Source organism: Ranitomeya imitator, chromosome 1 (genome assembly GCF_032444005.1).
Source record: "Ranitomeya imitator isolate aRanImi1 chromosome 1, aRanImi1.pri, whole genome shotgun sequence".
In the NCBI taxonomy this organism is placed as follows: domain Eukaryota; kingdom Metazoa; phylum Chordata; class Amphibia; order Anura; family Dendrobatidae; genus Ranitomeya; species Ranitomeya imitator.
In genome coordinates, this window is record NC_091282.1 from 714,267,892 (window position 1) to 714,289,917 (window position 22,026).

Sequence of the window (22,026 nt, forward strand, 5' to 3'; positions counted from 1 at the left end):
GATCTCATAATACATTGTAATAGAAAGCCGAGACGGTAAATGATTTCCTGGTTATAAGGAGACACGCTGTCTGAACGTATCGAAGTCTGGACATAAAGAAAATAACCAATATCTTCAGCCCTTACGACAAGATTCCAGCAAAGCTATTAAGATGCAGTTTTGTTTTTCTACAGAGATGTTTACTGCTTGATAAAAGCGCTGGCCATGAATAACAAGCTGTCTGTAGTAATGAAAGCTGGGCTATAACTAATCCTGGGTACTGATTGGCCTTATTTGGCCAGACAAATAGAAAATGTCCATTGATTGTGAGCCGTGTCTGATTTATTGGTCTTCTCTACTGAGATTCCCAGTTGTTTACTTGTACCATATATATATATATATATATATATATATATATATATATATATATATATATATATATACACAGTACAGACCAAAAGTTTGGACACACCTTCTCATTTAAAGATTTTTCTGTATTTTCATGACTATGAAACTATGAAAATTGTACATTCACACTGAAGGCATCAAAACTATGAATTAACACATGTGGAATTATTAACTGAAATTATGTCTTACTGTATATTCTAGGTTCTTCAAAGTAGCCACCTTTTTGCTTTGATTACTGCTTTGCACACTCTTGGCATTCTCTTGATGAGCTTCAAGAGGTAGTCACCGGGAATGGTCTTCCAACAATCTTGAAGGAGTTCCCAGAGATGCTTAGCACTTGTTGGCACTTTTGCCTTCACTCTGCGGTCCAGCTCACCCCAAACCATCTCGATTGGGTTCAGGCCTGGTGACTGTGGAGGTCAGGTCATCTGGCGTAGCAAAAGTGCCAACAAGTGCTAAGCATCTCTGGGAAATCCTTCAAGATTGTTGGAAGACCATTCGCGGTGACTACCTCTTGAAGCTCATCAAGAGAATGCCAAGAGTGTGCAAAGCAGTCATCAAATCAAAAGGTGGCTACTTTGAAGAACCTAGAATATAAGACATAATTTCAGTTGTTTCACACTTTTTTGTTAAGTATATAATTCCACGTGTTAATTCATAGTTTTTATGCCTTCAGTGTGAATGTACAATTTTTATAGTCATGAAAATACAGAAAAATCTTTAAAGGGAACCTGTCACTTGAATTTGGCGGGACTAGTTTCGGTCCAATGGGCGGAGTTTTCGGGTGTTTGATTCACCCTTTCCTTACCCGCTGGCTGCATGCTGGCCGCAATATTGGATTGAAGTTCATTCTCTGCCCACCGTAGTACACGCCTGCGCAAGGCAATCTTGCCTTGTGCAGGCATGTACTACGGAGGACAGAGAATCAAACACCCGAAAACTCCACCCATATGACCCAAAACCTGTCCCCCCAAATTCAGGTGACAGGTTCCCTTTAAATGAGAAGGTGTGTCCAAACTTTTGGACTGTACTGTGTGTATATATATATATATATATATATATGTATATATATATATATATATATACACACAGTATATATAGATAAAATGTGTATGTATTTATATAATATATACAGGTTCTTCTCACAAACTTAGAATATCATCAAAAAGTTAATTTATTTCATTTCTTCAGTACAGAAAGTGAAACTCATTATATAGAGTCATTGCAAACAGAGTGATCGATTTCAAGTGTTTATTTCTGTTAATGTTGATGATTATGGCTTAAAGCCAATGAAAACCCAAAAGTCATTTTCTCAGTAAATTAGAATACTTTATAACACCAGCTTGAAAAATGATTTTAAAATCCGAAATTTTGGCCTACTGAAATGTATGCTCAGTAAATGCACTCAATACTTGATCAGGGCTGCTTTTGCATCAATTACTGCATCAATGCGGCGTGGCATGGAGGCGATCAGCCTGTGGCACTGCTGAGGTGTTATGGAAGCCCAGGTTGCTTTGATCGCAGCCTTCAGCTCGTCTGCATTATGGGGTCTGGTGTCTCATCTTCCTCTTGGCAATATCCCATATATTCTCTATGGGGTTAAGGTCAGGCGAGTTTGCTGGCCAATCAAGCACAGTGATACTGTTGTTTTTAAACCAGGTATTGGTACTTTTGGCAGTGTGGACAGTGTGGACAGGTGACATGTCCTGCTGGAGAATGAAATTTCCATCTCCAAAAATCTTGTCGGTAAAGGGAAGGATGAAGTGCTCTAACATTTCCTGGTAGATGGCTGCGCTGACTTTGGTCTTGATAAGACACAGTGGACCTACACCAGCAGATGACATGGCTCCACAAACAATCACTGGTTGTGGAAATTTCACACTAGACCTCAAGCAGCTTGAATTGTGTCCTCTCCACTCTTCCTCCAGACTCTGGGACCTTGATTTCCAAATGAAATGCAAAATTTACTTTAATCTGAAAACAAAACCTTAGACCACTGAGCAAGAGTGCTGTTCTTTTTCTCCTTTGCCCTGATAAAATGCTTTCGGTGTAGTCTATTGGTCATCATGAGTAGCTTGACACAAGGAATATGACACTTGTAGCCCATGTCCTGGATACATCTGTGTATGGCAGCTCTGGAAGCAATAACTCCAGCAGCAGTCCACTCCTTGTGAATCTCCCCCAAACTTTTGAATGGCCTTTTCTTAAAGGGAACCTGTCACCCCGAAAATCGCGGGTGAGGTAAGCCCTCCGGCATCAGGGGCTTATGTACTGCATTCTGTAATGCTATAGATAAGCCCCCGATGTTACCTGAAAGAGGAGAAAAATACATTATATTATACTCACCCAGGGGCGGTCTCGCTGCTGGTCCGGTCGGATGGGTGTCTCTGGTCCGCTGCGGCACCTCTCATCTTCATTACAAGACGTCCTCTTCTGATCTTCAGCCACGGCTCCGGCGCAGGCGTACTTTGTCTGCCCTGTTGAGGGCAGAACAAAGTACTGCAGTGCGCAGGCACCGGAAAGGTCAGAGAGGCCTGGCGCCTGTACACTGCAATACTTTGCTCTGCCCTGGGTGAGTATAATATAATGTCTTTTTCTCCTCTTTCAGGTAACATCGGGGGTTTATCTACAGCATTACAGAATGCTGTAGATAAGCCCCTGATGCCGGTGGGCTTACCTCACCCGCGATTTTCGGGGTGACAGGTTCCCTTTAACAATCCTTTCAAGGCTGCGGTTATCTCTATCACTTGTGCACCTTTTTCTACCACACGTTTTCCTTCCACTTTTTTGCTTTCTGGATGTCTGTCAAGTCAGCAGTCTTCCCCATGATTGTGGAGCCTACTGAAACAGACTAAGGGACCTTTTTAAACGCTTAGGAAGCCTTTGCAGGCGTTTTTTGTTAATTATTCTAATTTACTGAGATAATGCCTTTGGGGTTTTCATTGGCTGTAAGCCATAATCATCAACATTAACAGAAATAAACACTTGAAATAGATCGCTATATTTGTAATGACTCTATATAAAATATGAGTTTCACTTTTTTATATTTAAGAACTAAAATAAATTAACTTTTTGACGATATTCTAATTTCGTGAGAAACACCAGTATGTAATACATTTCTTCTCATATGTTTTTACCTTGCGGGTGTGTTGTAGAACCACCATACACTGCCTGTGTATTATGTCACCACCATACACTGCTTGTGTACTGTAGGACCACCATACCCTGCCTATGAATTGTAGGACCAGTATACGCTAGCTTAGTACTATACGACCACCACATGCTAAATAGCAATAGATTTATTAGGTGCATAATTACAAAATCCACCTAAAGTAAGTTATATCTCACAAATAGGGGTGGATGCTACTGTCACTCCAAGAGGATAAATAAATTAATTAGACAAAGGGATTTTTTTGGCAGAAATAGACCCGCTTTATTTATCAAAAATTCATAAAATGAAAGGCTGGCAACCAGAAACCAATTCATAGGTGACAAAACCATTACATTTTGTGTAAGTACAAAAAAAGTATGGGTCCTAATGAGGAAAGGCACAGATTGAAATGATTCAATACATAGTAGGTGCGTCGTCCTATGAACTATAAATGTCTTTATGGATAGAAGAACCACACACCCAACCTGTACACTGTGTAGTCAAATAGTCATATCACTAATATTGCACCCTTACCCATAAAGGACCAAATGGCAGTCACCAGGACAGCAGGAACAGAACCCCAATGTGTTTCGCGTCTAGTATTTACGGCTTCCTCAGGGGGATGAGTATGGTGGCTCACAAGAGTTGTCTCGTCCCCACCTCCCGAATGGTGCTGCTCTCTAGTTATGTAGGCATGTGAGTCCTTGCCTTTACGGCTGCACTTATTTACCATTTAGAAAGTGCAGAAAGTTGTTTGGCAACCCCTCTATCTCCACTATAATGGCTGGTGGTATTGTTGGTTGTCAGCGTGAGGAAACCAACAAAACAAGGCATTTTCCAGTCTCTAGAATGAAAAGATAATGAGGAAGATTACCGTACTCACAACTGTCTAGAAGATAAGCTGACTGTGCTGCCCATAGCAACTGATGACCGTGATGGTTTCTAGAGCAGGAAATAAAATGAAAACTGCACTCAGACTTTTCTATCAGACCGTTTTATGAATGACTCCTCCTCTCTGGCACTGCTCTGGTCTTTGTTGATAGACTGTAGCGATGATGTCCTGTCAACAGCACTGCAGCCAATTACTGAGATCAAAGGCTCTGCTGATGTGCAGAGCAGCGGCAGAGAGGCATCGCTGGAGCCAGGGAGGGCGACTAGAAGCCCATTTTAGTTATTTTATATGGCTCTCATCATAACTGGTAATATAGGGCAAACCCTTTAATTATCATCATGCAGCCATTCCCATAGCTGACCAGTAGGGACCCAGCATGCTCCAGTGTGGGACTGAAAAGAGGAATTACTGCGTTTTATGTACCGGTAATTAAATATTTATTAGTTTTGGCATTTGCAGTTTTAGACCTTTTATTAACTTTTGTTCACATTTCGCTTTTCTTGTATATTTGGTGTATTATGCCAGGAAAATCAAGACGCAATAGCCAAATGCTTCCATAGGCCCTCTGTGCACTAGCTAAATGTTTCTATTGGCCCCTATGCACTACTCAAATGTTACCAAAGGATCCCTATACACTAGCCAAATGTTCCCATAGGCACCTATGCACTAGTCAAATGTTCCCATAGGCACTTATGCACGAGCCAAATGTTCCCATAGGACCCTATGCACTAGCCACATGTTTCTATAGGCCCTCTATCAACTAGCCCCATGTTACCATAGGTCCCCTATGCACTAGCCACATGTTTCCATAGGTCACCTATGCACTAGCCACATGTTTCCATAGGCCCCCTATGCACTAGTCACATGTTAGAATAGGCCCCTATGTACCAGGTATATACCAAAGGAGAGTCCCTGTGACATTTGCTATCCAGTATAGAAACAAGGGTCTGTCCCCCTTTCCTATACGGAGGCACATAGTAAAAGGTGTAGGCTAAATTTTATTGCTTGAGTCAATGGCCAATGCATGGCACTGTTTGTGGCACACATCACAGGTATATGTCGGGGGAACCTCTCGCAGAGCCTTACATTCAATCTCTGGTTACGAAAAAATGACATTACTCCATGTATTTGAAGGGTTTCTGAGGGATGTTATTCTGGATTATCTCAATGAGAATAACTGTTTAACTCCATATCAGCATGGGTTTATGAGAAATCGCTCCTGTCAAACCAATCTAATCAGTTTTTATGAAGAGGTAAGCTATAGGCTGGACCACGGTGAGTCATTGGACGTGGTATATCTCGATTTTTCCAAAGCGTTTGATACCGTGCCGCACAAGAGGTTGGTACACAAAATGAGAATGCTTGGTCTGGGGGAAAATGTGTGTAAATGGGTTAGTAACTGGCTTAGTGATAGAAAGCAGAGGGTGGTTATAAATGGTATAGTCTCTAACTGGGTCGCTGTGACCAGTGGGGTACCGCAGGGGTCAGTATTGGGACCTGTTCTCTTCAACATATTCATTAATGATCTGGTAGAAGGTTTACACAGTAAAATATCGATATTTGCAGATGATACAAAACTATGTAAAGCAGTTAATACAAGAGAAGATAGTATTCTGCTACAGATGGATCTGGATAAGTTGGAAACTTGGGCTGAAAGGTGGCAGATGAGGTTTAACAATGATAAATGTAAGGTTATACACATGGGAAGAGGGAATCAATATCACCATTACACACTGAATGGGAAACCACTGGGTAAATCTGACAGGGAGAAGGACTTGGGGATCCTAGTTAATGATAAACTTACCTGGAGCAGCCAGTGCCAGGCAGCAGCTGCCAAGGCAAACAGGATCATGGGGTGCATTAAAAGAGGTCTGGATACACATGATGAGAGCATTATACTGCCTCTGTACAAATCCCTAGTTAGACCGCACATGGAGTACTGTGTCCAGTTTTGGGCACCGGTGCTCAGGAAGGATATAATGGAACTAGAGAGAGTACAAAGGAGGGCAACAAAATTAATAAAGGGGATGGGAGAACTACAATACCCAGATAGATTAGCGAAATTAGGATTATTTAGTCTAGAAAAAAGACGACTGAGGGGCGATCTAATAACCATGTATAAGTATATAAGGGGACAATACAAATATCTCGCTGAGGATCTGTTTATACCAAGGAAGGTGACGGGCACAAGGGGGCATTCTTTGCGTCTGGAGGAGAGAAGGTTTTTCCACCAACATAGAAGAGGATTCTTTACTGTTAGGGCAGTGAGAATCTGGAATTGCTTGCCTGAGGAGGTGGTGATGGCGAACTCAGTCGAGGGGTTCAAGAGAGGCCTGGATGTCTTCCTGGAGCAGAACAATATTGTATCATACAATTATTAGGTTCTGTAGAAGGACGTAGATCTGGGGATTTATTATGATGGAATATAGGCTGAACTGGATGGACAAATGTCTTTTTTCGGCCTTACTAACTATGTTACTATGTTACTATGTTACTATGTATTATTAACAACCTTTTAAAGGACTTATCGATGCATTTCTGGACAATTTTCATTTTCAGAAGAAATAGTTTGAAAAAAATAATTTTTGATATCTGAGTACATAGAGATAGTGTGGAGCGGAAGCTTGTATAGCCATGGACATCTCAAGAAGTGGATAGGCTGTTTTTTTCCCCTGGTAATGTAGAGAATACCAAGCCTCTATCTTTTCACATAGGATATATTAAAAATCCCGGACGTTACAGACGTGACATCGCTTCAAACCTATATGAACTCCTCCTAACCAATATCTGTGGCAACTGTCTGGAAAGAGCATCACCGCAACAGGTTTTCTTCGCATGAGGAAAGAGATGTCTACAGAGCAGACATAACCTTTACTACTTGACATTGATTATTGAGAGCTTAATATGAATCTTTCTCAGCCGTGGAAGGGATAATGTCATCTATGAAGGAGAAATTGCCAACTAAATCAGTACGAGCCCTCACTTCTAACATCTAGGCTAGGGATTCTTTCTATTATTATTTTCCAGTGGAGTTCGCAATTTGGCACAACATATCATGATGTCACCTGCTTTTGCATAGGACTGCAGGTAAACCTTAGAATTTACACAACACAAAAACATTGGACACATTCTGTAGTTACTTATTGTAGAATGTTACCTAGCGATCCATACGTGTGTGATATACAGTAGCTCCAGACATAATCGGAATAATATATAACCCTGCTCGCTTTATCATGCCAGTAACGTACATACAATTCTAATTAATTTGCATTTTGCTTTTGAAGCTCCATCCATATCTGCTCATTATTGTCATCCACAGCCCAGTTCTAGCAATTATTTTCCATAATGATCTCTTTAACAAAAAAAAGAGAACATTTGAAGAGCAACCAAGCCTGACTTTCTAGGATCACAGTGTTTGCAGGACCAGTGTGACCTGTGCCCCTTCTATTGATGATACTACCAGGATCCATCTGTCACCCAAGACGTACCACTGTGCCCTGCTGCTCGAATGCATGATACAACCACAGTCCCTCCTATAGTGTGCTATAGTATTGGAGCTGAATTTGTCTTTTAACCTTGAGGTTGCCTCATACCCCCTCCCTGGGTGAACCTATATAGGTTTGCCTGCAAAACAAACAAACTGTGATCATGATATTAACATGAGATCCACCAAATTGCAAATTCTAATATGCGACATCTGACCAAGTCAAGTCCTACGATGTGTGAATCCCAGCAGGCAAACTCAATGGCTTCTATCGGGATCCCAGTATGTAGTGTCACATTCACTTTATATATGGAGTGAAAAGCAAAACGTGGGATGTAAAGCAGCCTGGCATGTGTGCATCATTGGAAGACTATCTGCATGATTGGACGTCAAACCTTCGCCATACGATATGCACACAGAGTTGCCTGGTATTCGGATCACTGTAACGTCACGAGCATATTCTCCTGAGAAGATCCACCGGGGTCAGACTGTAATCTCTGCTGGGAGCAGTGCTGCACATCTGTATGGATGGCATCACCCCACAGCTGCCAGCCCTTGCTTACATGCTTTTAACATCTTCATTAAAAATTTAAATGGGGAAGGAAAGTCTCCAGTTATCAAGCCAAAAAGCTTGAGAGCCCCGGCTTCCACAATAGGAAGAGCACTCTTCCGACCGCTCTCTGTCAGCAGCTTCTTTCTCTGGGTGCACAGACTACACAGATCTCTAACTTGTAGCAGATCCAATTATATGTAATTGGATCTGCCCTAAATCTTAGTAACTATTCCGTAATGACGGCCAATATCAGTATTCTCCAGTATTCTGGCTTGGGGTAAAACCACCCGGCCAATCCTTCTCTGTGAACTATTAACCAGTGCGTTCCATACCAACCAGTATTGTCTCTGCTGGATTATAAATAGGATGTAGTCATGTTGTCACCTAGATGCATTACAAGTGAATGGATCCCATGTTATATTACCACAATACTGTCCCCTCTATCTGTAACTGGAAAATAAGACTTCAGTCACTTGGTCCGTCTTGGGCCACGTTCACACAACCGTATTTTCAGTCTTGAGTGCTGTTCATGGAAAAGATGGATGGACATTACCCCGACTGCACTCAGACATGTCATTCAGTAGGAACATTCAGATGACCATGTTTGTACACTACCAATGGTCCACTTGAAATAAATCGCTACATACACCAGTCTCTTCTGTATTTCTGATAAGACCTATTTAGAACCAAAAAATATCAGATCCCATGCTGATCATCTATATGGCATCCGATTTTTTTTCGGATACGTTGTTATTAACATATGAAACTGATTTTGGTCTTGAAAATTTTATTCACTCTTGATCCATAGAAACAAATACTATAGGGCTGCAAATACAGAGGAAAAATCTGCTAAAATTGAATATTTTTTTTAATAAGCTTATGTGAACTTAACTTTAGGGTCACAGTCACCCAATCTGACTGTTCTTGGATTGACCCAAACACTATATATATGGACAATGAGAAGCAAAGTCAAATACAGAATATGGTCCAACTCACATTTTACAAGTTTCCAGAAAAAAAATCAAAAACAAATCATATTGCCTTCCTGAACAGAAAGTGCTTAAAGGAGCCGAGTCCGTGCCTTCTGTGTGCAGTTTAGCAAACCCAATAAGCTCGCAGCTATTCACATACCCAGATGTGCCGGCTGATGCCTTATTTGCTTTGTGAAATAACACTTTGCCTACAAATGCAGTGGTTCTGATATCTACTACCCCAGCCTCTCGCGAAGCAAACGTGTGAAAGAAAAACCCAGCAGGGATGGAAAAACTTACCCTGAAGGATGCAGATTGCAGTGCATTTGTCTTGGTCCTGACAGCGGGGGCAGCGATGTTGCAGGTAGGCTGCGAGTTCTCACAATGGCTCCTGTCCAATCACTCTCTATCCTTCTCCTCAGCATCCCACACCTTGGACTTACATATTTTCTGTTTTTAGGATCTTGTGAATAAATTGTCTTTTGTGGGGTTTTTTTTCCTTTTCCTTGGAGTTTCCGAAAAGATATTCTATGAACGAAAGCCTCTGTGCTGTCAGCAGTGCACTAAATCCATAGTACTTCCCGAGGAATCTCAGCAATGCATGTGAGCTTGTAATAAAGGGAGAAGCACTGACCCTACATAATCATCTTCAGAAGACATTAAAATTTGATCACCTGCATAATGCTTCTGGATTCTCCGGCTCCCCTTCTCTCGCGCTCCTTACCTGTGGGAACCAGTTCAAGGTGCATCAAACTGTAAAGGCTGCAGGTCTAGCAAGGAAAGGGTTATATGGGGAAGACGCATCCGTTACAAGATTTCCCACATTGTCGTAGGTTCGGCCACAGTTCTTCTTAAACTTTTCCCACATTCTTCAAGCTTTTTTTTCCTTCTTGTCGTTTCTTCCAGGTGGGCGCAGCTCCTCTTTTCTCTCGCTCTCTTTTTCTTGAAGGTGTAGGTGGGCAAATCCCTGAAAAGCTGCAATGATGCTGACAGTCATGTGGACAATAACAGGCAGAAGGCACAGACAAGTGTGTGAGACAAGCTATTCACTGTGAGGATCCTGTGACAGCCTGCCGCTTCCATACATAATAAAGCCACTAATTACTTTTCCTGACGGACAGCAGCTTAGGAACATTGCAGGAATGAGCTGCTGATATGATGTCTGATAGGTCCTCAGTGACTGAGCTGCCTTTCCGTGGAGATGTGAACATTGCGCGAAGCTGCCGCTCTCCCATGCCACCAGGTAGACTGTGCACAAGTCATTTTTGACACCCACTCGAGTGTTTTTGTTGGTGGAGGTGGAGGGAGGGTTACAGGCAGGCTTATTTCACACTGAACCATTTCCAGCTTCTCAGCCGCACAGTTTCTCAGAGGATGCAAGTACTTCATTTATGGCACCTATGCTTTATCTAAAGAGCCGTTCTATAATTATAACTACTACGTTGATGGAAAATCGTGTTCAGAAACCATTGACCATCGGTAGCCGAAAATATCACACTTTAATTATTCCTTCCTTTTGTAAGGAAGGAAAAACAAATAATAGGTTTCTGTATTGCTCCAGAGCGTAACCCGGCATCCGTTTATTGCTGCTTTGTGTAAACGGAATATTAGAAAAAAAAAAAGATTTCCTTACGTATCGACCGATCACTTAAATGTTGTGCTTGTTTCCTGCAGTATTGACTCGTAATGTCTGACCCCATCGGGACAACTGTTAATCATCGGTGTGTTCTCGCCGAGCCAAGTTCCACTTTTACGGCAGAGCGCACAAAGCAAATTTATATTTCATAGTCACCTGATGTGAAATGAATCTGTGCATTCTAGAAACGAGGGGAGCAGTGACATTTACCTAAAATTGTCCGTATAAGTTAGAGTTACAGTTGTGCTCAAAAGTTTACATACCCCGGCAGAATTTTTGCTTTCTTGGCCTTTTTTCAGAGAATATGAATGATAACACCAAAATGTTTTCTTCACACATGGTTAGTGGTTGGGTGAAGCCATTTATTGTCAAACTACTGTGTTTTCTCTTTTTAAATCATAATGACAACCCAAAACATCCAAATTACCCTGATCATAAGTTCACATACCGTGGTGATTTTGGCCTGATAACATGCACAGAAGTTGACACAAATGGGTTTGAATGGCTATTAAAGGTAACTTCCTTACCTGTGACCTGTTTGCTTGTAATCAGTGTGTGTGCATAAAAGCTGAGTCAGTTTCTGGGATCCAGACAGACTCCTGCATCTTTCATCCAGCCACTAATGTTTCTGGATTGTGAGTCATGGGGAAAGCAAAAGAATTGTCAACGGATCTACAGGAAAAGGTAGTTACACCATATAAAGCAGGAAAGGGATACAAAAAGATATCCAAGGAATTAATAATGCCCGTCAGCAGCGTTCAAACTGTGATTAACAAATGGAAAATCAGGGGCTCTGTAAAAACAAAACCACGGTCAGGTAGACCAACAAAAATGTTGTCCACAACTGCCAGGAAATTTGTTTGGGATACAAAGAAAAACCCTAAAATAACATCAGCTGAAGTACTGGACTCTCTGAAAACTAGCAATGTGACTGTTTCAAGATGCACAATAAGGAGGCACTTGAAGAAAGATGGGCTGCATGGTTGAGTCGCCAGAAGAAAACCATTTCTGCGCAAATGCCACAAAGTATCTCGCCTACATTACGCAAAACAGCACAGATACAAGCCTCAAAACTTCTGGAACAAAGTAATTTAGAGTGATGAGACCAAAATTGAACTTTTGAGCCACAACTATAAACTTTACATTTGGAGAGAGGTCAACGAGGCCTATGATGAAAGGAACACCATTCCTACTGTAAAGCATGGAGGTGGATCGTCATATTTTGGGGATGTGAGAGCTAAAAAGGCACAGGAAACTTGGTCAAAGTTGAAGGAAAGATGAATGCAGCATGTTATCAGCAAATACTGGAGGCAACGATCCAAAACACAAGGCCAAGTCGACCTGTCATTGGCTACAGCAGAACAAAGTGAAGGTTCTGGAGTGGCCATCTCAGTCTCCTGCCCTCAATATCATTGAGCCACTCTGGGGAGATCTCAAGCGTGCAGTTCATGCTAGACAGCCCAGGAATTTACAGGAACTGGAGGTTTTTTGTCAAGAAGAGTGGGCAGCTTTACCATCTGAGAAAATAAAGAACCTTATCCATAGCGACCACAAAAGACTTCAAGCTGTCATTGATGTTAGAGGGCGCAATACACTGTCTTAAGAAATAGGGTATGTGAACGTTAGATGAGCACAACTGTAAGTCGATAAAAATGGAGGATTTCAAACATGATACATAATTGTCGGGTGGAACTTAACACCAAATTATAATTTTTTTGTTTTTCTTTTAAAATAGTATTTATTGAAGTCTTTTTATTTTTTTGTTTGTTACAATAACGGAAAAACAAAACAATAACGAGGAGTTACATAAAAAGCAAAATCATTAATATTGATACTATCATTTTGACATTCCAAATGGAAAATATACTTTACACCCAGATTCTTAATTACAAGAAATCTATTAACAAATCTTCATCTCAGAATATGCAAGAAACATTAATAATAGTTTATTTCTATACCACCAATATATTCCGCAGCGCTTGCAATTAAGCGGGGACATGTACAGACAATAAAGACACATAGTTCACCAGTTACCAGAGGAATGAGGGTCCTGCTCTCAAGCTTATAATCTATAAGAAAAATAGAGGGGGACACAATATATAGATTGTGCCTGTCCTGTATGGTTTAGCTATCATTATAATAACTGGGCATTATGATATAAACTGTATGATTTGGTCATCAGCCAGTATCAGTATCCAAGAGCTATTGAGTGCGTGGAAGATTTGAAGACCAGATTCCAAAGAAAGTTTGGAAAGGAGGAACAGGGGAGAGTTAGATTAGTGAAGTGAGGTGATAGGCCTGTCTAAAGAGACGTGTTTTTAAAGCACACTTGAAAATTGTGAGGGCTAGATATTAATGAAATGGTGTGGGGTAGTGCATTCCAAAGAACTATCGCAGCACAAGAGTATTCTTGGAGACCGAAGTGGGAGGTTTGGATTATGCAGATGTTAGTCTTGGATCAGTTGCAGAATGGATTGCACGGGTAGGGTGATAGACAGAGATGAGGGAGGGATGTATGGCGGTGCAGAACTGTGGAGAGCTTTGTGGGTGAAACAGAGAAGTTTTTAAATTGAACATTACTAACACCCCCAACTTCCCCATAAGAGAGACAGTCCAACGTAGTGAATAATCATTTTAGTTGACCGATGACAAGTTAGTGATGTTTAAAAAAAAATTCTCTGCATTGGATTAAAGATTTTTTTGTGCTGACTAACAATTTTTTTTTTATCCACAAATTATTTTTCATTGAAGAAAACAATACCGGAAACACCTTTCATCATGTGCCGGGTCTATGGCCAATATAGACTAAAATCTGTATGGCGACATCATCGTTATGATCGTTTGTTAGACAATCAAATGTTTTCCACCATCAACCTACTGATAAGTAATGTGTATGACCACCCAAAGAAACACTAAAAATAGAATATGCAGGAAAATTAAAAAAAAAATACTCTACCAATTCCTCTCCTAATCTCCTATATTGTTTCATATTACAATTAAAGCTAAGAAATCTGTGAAGAAATCTTTGTGTCCCAAGAGATCATCCATGTCCCTCTTCTTCCTCTTCACTGTTCTGTCTGTCGCTGTCAAACAACTTGCTACAGCAAAAACCTTCTGTCACACAGATAATAGCCAAGCTTGGCCCCTTTGGCTCAGTTGGCCACCAGCCAAAAATGGAACTGATCAGCAGGAGATTAACCCATTTGTACACTATAAGATTTTTACAAAACTGAGTGTTTTATGATTATGCAGGAAATTATAGACTAACAGTGAGGTCCACTATTTTTCTTGATTAATTTTAACATATTTATTTCTAATTTTAGCCTTCCTTCTTTTATTTTTAGGTCTAGTTTTCCCTTAATAAAACAAGGGGAGAATGAACTGCACTGAATAAGTTACATGGTATAGTTGAAGAAAAGCAAACAAATGTCCATCAAGTTAACCTAAGGATGGAAAAGGACCAAAGGGAAGGGGCACATGCACCTCCACAATACAGTCCATCCCAAAAGAGCTAGTCTTTCCCTCTTGATCCCAATTGTTGACGCACTGGACCTAACACCATATCCCTCCCTACGTATATTTTGGGCCTCATTCAGACATCAGTGATTTTTCTCCTATGAAAAAAACGGTCAGAGTTTCACCAGCGTTTATTAGATCTTCATCAGTTTGGTCCATCTCTGTTTTAACCATCAGAGTTTAATCAAGTTTTCTCATATGCAAAAAATAAAACAGATGGTGGTTACTCAAGTTTTTCCTAGCAGTCAGTCATTTTTTTTCATGGACTCATAGTCTTTCATTGGCGAGTTAGATCTGTAACTCAGATCAAAATTGGTCATGTCTCCATGATTTGGTGAGACCACTTGGTCTGAAAAAAATACACTGACTTGAGAATAGCACCACAGACAATAATAGGTACAAGCTCTATCAAGGAAAAAACACAAATGGAACTTGTACGTGAAAAACTGTTATGTGAGTGAGCCATTAGAGGTATATACTGATATAGATTCCGAATATGTCCTGGCCCGTGACGGCAAACAGCATATTGCTCAGTAAGACAACAAGCTTAATATCACAAAAAAAAAAACCCATAAAATCAAACAAGAGAAGAGGAAATTGTGGAGTGTTTTGACACAAGGGTGAAGTTTTCAGCAGCATGCATGTCCAGCTGTCACCTAATTAGTGCCCATCCTAACATCTTTAATTAAACTTTACTATTTAGCTTCATTAGTAAGTAACTAGCTAGCATGGGTATAATGTGTTTTTAGCTGGTGTCATTCCTGTTTATTAGAAACATCTCTTTAATCATTAGCAGACAAAGCCGTGTCTGTGTCCACAGTTGGACAAGAAGCCAATACAATGGACAACTTACCAAATAAGACTAATTGGCTATGAACGATGTCATTTACCCCAGTCTAAAAAGTGTTCCAGAACTTTTTTCTTGCTTTTTAAAAGGGTTGTCCAGAACTTTAACAATGATGGCCTATCCTTAGCATAGGTCATCAATGTCTGATCGAAGGGGATGCATCGCCCAGCACCCCCCAACAATTAGATGTTCTCTTTGGCGGTGGCAAGAACTTCTCAGTTAAGGAGCTGCACAGTACCGCTTCGTCAGTGGAATAATGGCCGCGGCCAGGTACAACATAGCTTCTGTTTATCTTTTAGTTTTTGCTTTCCTTCCTGTTTCTCTGCTTTCCTGAGATATGGACCACTCTTCTCTAATCTTGTTAGCCAAGGAGGCGTGATCCTCAACTCTTCTCTGTGGGTGTCTTGAAGAGGATCACGCCTCCATGGCTAATGAGAGTAGATTTGCATTCAGAGCAGAAGAAGGATTGAAACAATGCTAGATTTAGGATAATAACTGCACTTAGACCAGGGGAAAAAAACATATTTATAGTGAGTGAATGGTACTTTTTCAACAATTGTATGAGTTTCAACAGATCATTTTCATACACACAGAACATTATGTGAATTTTTTTTTATTATTTGTGATGATTGTAGCAGAACTAAATTTGACTCCAGGGATGTGCACTGTTGCTGCATTGTTTCCTCACTCCTAAATTATGTAATACTGTGGAGGCTTCATACATAGTGCTGGCTTGATCAGATGGGCATGTTTATCTCAGTAAGAAGATGGGGATAAAGCACTGCCATCTCTGGCATTGGCTTATCTCACAGGAACAAAGGATCAGGCATGTTGGAATTCAACACGCTCAATCTCTTGCCCTCCAAAATATGTTGCAGAATTGCCGGGTTGGCCAACTTTTATCTCACACTAATGACTAAATAAATCTGTAGTCATAAGCACAAATGAAGTTGAGAAATGGGAATCTTTGCCCACAGTATCTAAAATATGAATTATAGTGATGTCCTTAAGCTGTGGTCACATTTGTATATGAGGCTGTGTTGCAAACTCCATCAGATGTAATAAAAAGAGAAATGTTGCATTCAGCACTATTTTTATGTCAAAACAATGGATCCACGGACAAAAGGAAACAATGAGAACAATTAGAAGTCAATGGTTTATTTGTGCACTGGTGGGATACATTGTCATTTTTGATGAGCGAGCGTGCTCTGATATCGTGTTATCCAAGCATGCATGGGCGTTATCTGAGTATCTTGGGCATGCTGGAGTAGTGTGGGAATATCTCTGTCTGAATGTTTCGCGGCTGTTAGACAGCCACAACACTTGTGGGAATTGCCTGTTTGTTAAACAATCCCTTCATGTGTTATGGCTGCCTGTTTGTTAGACAATCCCTTCATGTGTTATGACTGTCTAACATCTGCAAATCATGCAGCCGCAGGGACTTGAACATATTACTCGGGTGCGACCGATGGCACCATGTCCGAGCACGCTCCCTCATCACTAAGTGTCATAGATGGAACACGTGACACAGAGTTGATCAGATCCTTGTTAGAATATAGCTTCCATATTCTCCTGACCTGTGTGACGCACATTTTGAAAGTGTATGTATGCATAGCAGTGCCAGGTATCAGGGACATTACTATAATAGGTTCAGGGGTTGCAATCGCTCCCAGGCCCTTTAGCCAAGGAGGCCCAAAAGGTTCCATTGGCCCATATGAAAAGACCATCAGTTTGAAAGCTCTGTGATAGTTGGGAGCCACGATGGAGGCTTTGCTTTGGGGCCCACAAGCTTCAAGTTACCTCACTACAAGGTACCATTATTGGTTCTTTGCTGGTGGTGTATGCAAGATCCATTTTATTGTGTCCAAAGAAGGTGCTCTTGAATCTGGACCTCATTCCTCGTCATGGTCTGTACTGATCAAGAAACAGATGTTGTATATTCCACCAGCGTCAGCAGTGAGTAAGCGCCTCCAGTGCTGTGGAAACGTATCCTCCATCCTGTTATCCTTAGTCTTCTGTCAGCTACCCCCAAACTACGCTACAAAGAGTGTTGTGCCTCCAGCACAAGCTCAGAAAGGGAGTTTGATATCTCACCATCTATCATCTAACATGTCTATTTCAAATGGTTCTGCACATGAAGCGCTCTCCCTCCGCTCCTTATGTACTTGTGTAGTTCTTACATAAGCATAGATCTATAAAGAGACTAAATGTAGAAAACGTTCCAGAGTTATAAGATTTTCTACCCAAATGCACTGTTACTTACATAGCACTTTGAAGGCAGATTCACAACAGTGTTCATTTACACTCTGCAGTAGATTCTCGACATTTGATACTGTAATACTACCTTGCACCTTTGAGATATAGTAATGAAAAATGCTCCACTAACTTAGGCCGAGGTCACACTAGCAGTATTTGGTCAGTATTTTACATCAGTATTTGTAAGCCAATACCAGGAGTGGAACAATTAGAGGAAAAGTATAATAGAAACATATGCACCACTTCTGTATTTATCACCCACTCCTGGTTTTGGCTACAAATACTGATGTAAAATACTGACCAAATACTGATAGTGTGACGGCAGCCTTATAGAGTCCAACTAGTGGACAACTTTTTCTTTAACAAAACCAGATACTTGCCTCATGCACCAAGGCTGCTGCTCCACCATTGTCTGTACCGTGTCTACCTAGGTTTGCATTCTATTGCTATGCCATGTGAGCCCTGGCTGCAACCAATCAGCTTCTGCTGTTGGGCTGCTGCGCTGTCACTTCTTTCTCTTGTCTGATGTCCATCAGAATAAAGTGAGTGTGCAGCAGTCCAGTAGCGGCCTCTTATTTGCTGCCAGTCTCACATGATATAACAAAGTCACATGAGCTCAGGAATGCCAACGTCCCTGGAATGGAGCCGGTGAGGGAGGTGAGTATTTCTTTCACAAGGGTTGTCTAGGCAGTGGCGAGCGGGTTGTCAATCAGCATGACGTCAGCACTCACGCCCTGCTATCAGCAGTGTAGAGCAAAAGAGAAGCCATTGATCTGTCAACAGGATGTCAATAGCAGCTGCAGAGTTGCCAGCGGTGAGCTAGTAGAGATCGGCACCAGGCACAATAAGCACATGGGTATCAACTACCTGCCTGTTGGTTCTTAGTCCCATAGTAAACAAATAAAATAGTCCTGGTAAACCCTTTAAAAATTCCAATTTGTCATTCTTTTTTATACTAATTGGTTTATGGGAAAGCTGAAAATAATCCATTGTGGTCACCATTACTATTACCTTCCCACCAGATTTTCTGGAGTCCTGAATGGCAAAGCTTTTTGTAAACAGATATACCCTGCCTGAATAGAATTTTTGGCCAAACCGCAGGAGAAAATATGTAGATTTGTAGGATGTATTCATTATGGCACCAATCCTTGATGCCGACAGCTCCACTTTTGCAGTTTCCTGTGTGTTTGGCAATGTATGTGAAGGTGGCATAGACAGAGGGGAGGGAGCTGAGCTGGGGAGGGAGCTGGCGTAGCAATTCAAATTGTCAGCCATCGTCTTCACACACAGCTCTTAAGTTGAAACAAGTGAACTTGGACACCCCCTTTAAAGAGAAACTGTCAACAGGTTTTACTCTGTAATTCGAGAGCAGCATGATATAAGGCCAGAGACCCTGATTCCAGTGATGTATCACTTTCTAAGCTGTGTGTTACGGTTTCAATAAAATCAGTGTTTTATCACCAGGAGATTATAACTTCAGGACTAGGTGTCACGTGCCTCCTAGTCCAGCCACGCCCCCCACCTCCGATTAGCCGCTTTCTGTTGATATATACCGTACATTTTACGCAGAAAGCGGCCAATTAGTGGTGTGGATGGAGTTATACAGGGCTCAGCATTCTGAACACTGCTAGATTTGCAGCAGAGAAAACAGTGATTGTATCACAACTGCTGCACCAAGTAAGCTAAGTGATACATCCCTGGAATCAGGGTCTCTGCCCCTACATCATGATGTTGTCAAATTGCATAGCATAAACCTGTTGACCGATTCCCTTTTAATAAAAGTTAGGCAAAAAAGATACGTGTACCCAAAAATGGTGAAAAGGAAAATTGGAACCAGCTCACCACATCCTGCGGTATGTAGTCCAGTATGCACGGAATGACATTGTGACCAAAACGTGAAGCATAGAGACAAGTAGAAAACAATCCATAAAAATATGAAAATCCTTTATTAAAGACACTTTAAAATTCAAATGTTTAATAAAGGACTTTCATATTTTATGGATTGTTGCCAGAAGTTGGAATTTTTTCTACCCGGAAATGGTGTCAATGAAAAATGCAACTCATCCTGGAAATGGCTACGGTTTTCATAGATGCCAGATAATCACTATATGTTATATTTACCGTATGTCTTCCGTAAATGGTTTATTTGAGAAACCTATAACTGCAAAGGTGGGAATCACCGCAGGAAATCATCTTGGAGCAAAAGTGTGAATCTGTAATAGATATTGTTCATCCTCACTGAGCATTGCGTCCTCTGTTAGCGCTGATGAGTTAAAGAGGTGTAAAGCTTACTAGATGTCTATTTAATTCCGCATCCTCTGCCCTTCCAAGCTCTTGCCTTGCTTGCCGGAGGGCGACAGATGACTGTAATTGCTGAAGTTCTTCCTATATGTGCTGCCAAACCCTGTAGATTTCATATGCGTTAACTTGCACAAGCCCGAATAATTTTCGCTTCTTCCTAGATGTATATTACTTAAATAATGTAAAAAAAAATGTGAAAAACGCGTAGAACTTTTTACTTTAATTTCATGTATACAAGTAGTATGGCTTTTAGTCTCTGCCCGGAAGGACTTGCATGCATGTGCTTATAATACCAATTAAATAGTAATATTATTTGTTATTATTTTGCCTTAGGAAACCACTTGGCAGAATATCGTTTGGCAATGTATCATTTTACAAGTAATGATTTTTTTTCTAAATTACAGATTAGGGAAATGTAATTTAAAGATTAAATTTGAGATTTAGGCTAAATTTAGCTACGGAGTAGAAGAGTAAATGTAGCATACTTTACATTAAATCTGTGTTGTTGTTTTTTTAACATGTCCTGTATGCAGATAATTCCCCAAATTCTATGTTTTTTTTTATTAGCTTTGCTGGTAACCAGCTTTTATTCTGTGATCTTCACCATCGTCTACTAAGATGTCCTGGTTTGTCCTCTTGGAATTCTATTGTTTAGAAGTCAGGCTCATTATCAGCTGCCTGGAGCTCCTCTCACTGGATACAGATCCTTAGAGAACAAAGTATAAAAAAAAAAACATTTTCAAATATTCCGTGGAGACATTAAAATGAGACAATTATATCTAGCTGATTTTCGATTCCATGCTTGTTTACTGGGCTCATTCATATGGATTTTTTCCTGCTAGGTGATGGACTACAATTTTTAATATTTGTTTTTTTTATATATTTCCCAAAGCATTTTATATTTTTAATTGAAGATGGTATTAATCTGCAATTGTAAAGAATATAAGATGCACTAAAATGATTGCAAATCAAGATTTAAAGACCCCCTATTCATCATCACCAGCGATCTTCTCACCGGTCTTGATGGGGGGACATGGTGGAGTCAGGCGCTGCTGATTCATGAAGAGGTGCACACCTCTTCATGAATCTGGGGCGTCTGATGAGTGGCGTGCACCTCCATGTTCTAGACCAGAAGGCTTACTCCAGTGATATTTCGGACGTACAGAATGTCACAGCTCACGGGGGCGCCACAATTTGAAGGGGTTGTGATGATATATGTGATTTATGAATTAGATGAGCTGGGACGTCACACCCCCGGCGGCATCACCGTCCTGCCACATCTCTGCACATTTTGGCAGAGCTGGGAGACTTTGGCGTGAAAACAACAAAAGTCGGAAGTTGCTCCAAAATTTTGCAACTTTTTAAACCTTGTTACACCTCTTTTTGGTGTAAAAAAAAAAGCTTTGAAGAATCGGGACCTTGGACTTTTTTTTAAACAAATATTATCACATTTATAGAGGCAGGGGGATCGGGGCATATTTTAGAAGTCTGATGCACCTGAATTTATTCTCTGAGATGTACCAATTTGTTTTAAAAAGTAGAGGAGCAATGTCATATCCTCCTTTTTTCAACACACACCACCAGAGAAGAAAACTTCTGACATGTCTCTACGACTTATAAAAGTTGTTTTTTAACTTTTGTTATTCTTTAAGGGTGGACATTATATGGCAAGGCATGAATATTTACCTTTATGAGGCATCCCCTGTTAGACCAAGTGGCAAAGATTTTAGGTAACTGCAATCAGCCGAACAGCTGTCTCTACCACGTCCTCCCATAGGGAATACAGGAAAGGCTCAGCCCGTGGCAGTGGATTGTCAGGCTGTAAAAGAAAAATATCTGGAGATCAAATTCAGTCTGTTTTTCCATTATCCTCTCCCCCATTATCTGTCAGGAGAGCCCCAGGTACATTATATGGCCAACATGTCTTACCAAATCTGTGTGCTGCATCGGCACTGTTCCAGTGATGTTGGCGCCGTGTCTCCAAGGATTTGCATGATAGGTCAGTGTTCACATGGCATAACAGCCAGTCAGC

At 40.9% G+C, this 22,026-nt stretch overlaps 2 protein-coding genes across 3 annotated transcripts in view; one reads left to right on the forward strand and one right to left on the reverse strand.

Annotated features, from left to right (window-relative positions):
- The window catches only part of CHRM5 (cholinergic receptor muscarinic 5), a 294,056-nt gene extending 283,326 nt beyond the window's left edge, over positions 1-10,730 (reverse strand). For both annotated transcript variants that reach the window (XM_069732398.1, XM_069732404.1), the window contains exon 1: positions 9,739-10,730. The gene's annotated coding sequence lies outside the window, so the exon portion shown is untranslated. The remainder of the gene's footprint in view (positions 1-9,738) is intronic.
- The window catches only part of AVEN (apoptosis and caspase activation inhibitor), a 751,848-nt gene that overhangs the window by 261,334 nt on the left and 468,488 nt on the right, over positions 1-22,026 (forward strand). The window lies entirely within an intron of this gene.